Source organism: Penaeus monodon, chromosome 23, assembly GCF_015228065.2.
Source record: "Penaeus monodon isolate SGIC_2016 chromosome 23, NSTDA_Pmon_1, whole genome shotgun sequence".
Classification (NCBI taxonomy): domain Eukaryota; kingdom Metazoa; phylum Arthropoda; class Malacostraca; order Decapoda; family Penaeidae; genus Penaeus; species Penaeus monodon.
In genome coordinates, this window is record NC_051408.1 from 38125093 (window position 1) to 38125368 (window position 276).

A 276-nucleotide genomic window follows, 5' to 3' on the forward strand; every position below is an offset into this window, starting at 1 on the left:
CGAGGACGATGGCGATAATCGTGATGATGATCAACATTACCTCAAGCAGATATTATTATAATTAAAAATAAACAGTAGTACAGTAGAGTGCAAATAAACGCACCAAGTTACACCCACTCGTATATAATTATTTTAAATGTAAATTACTTTAAAGATGCCATTGACAGCAACAGAGACATATATTTGAACGAAAAAGGGCAAACGCATTTCCGCCGAAAATGTCTTCATTTATGCTAAAAAAAGAACACAGTTTGAACCAAACATTAGTAAGTGTCA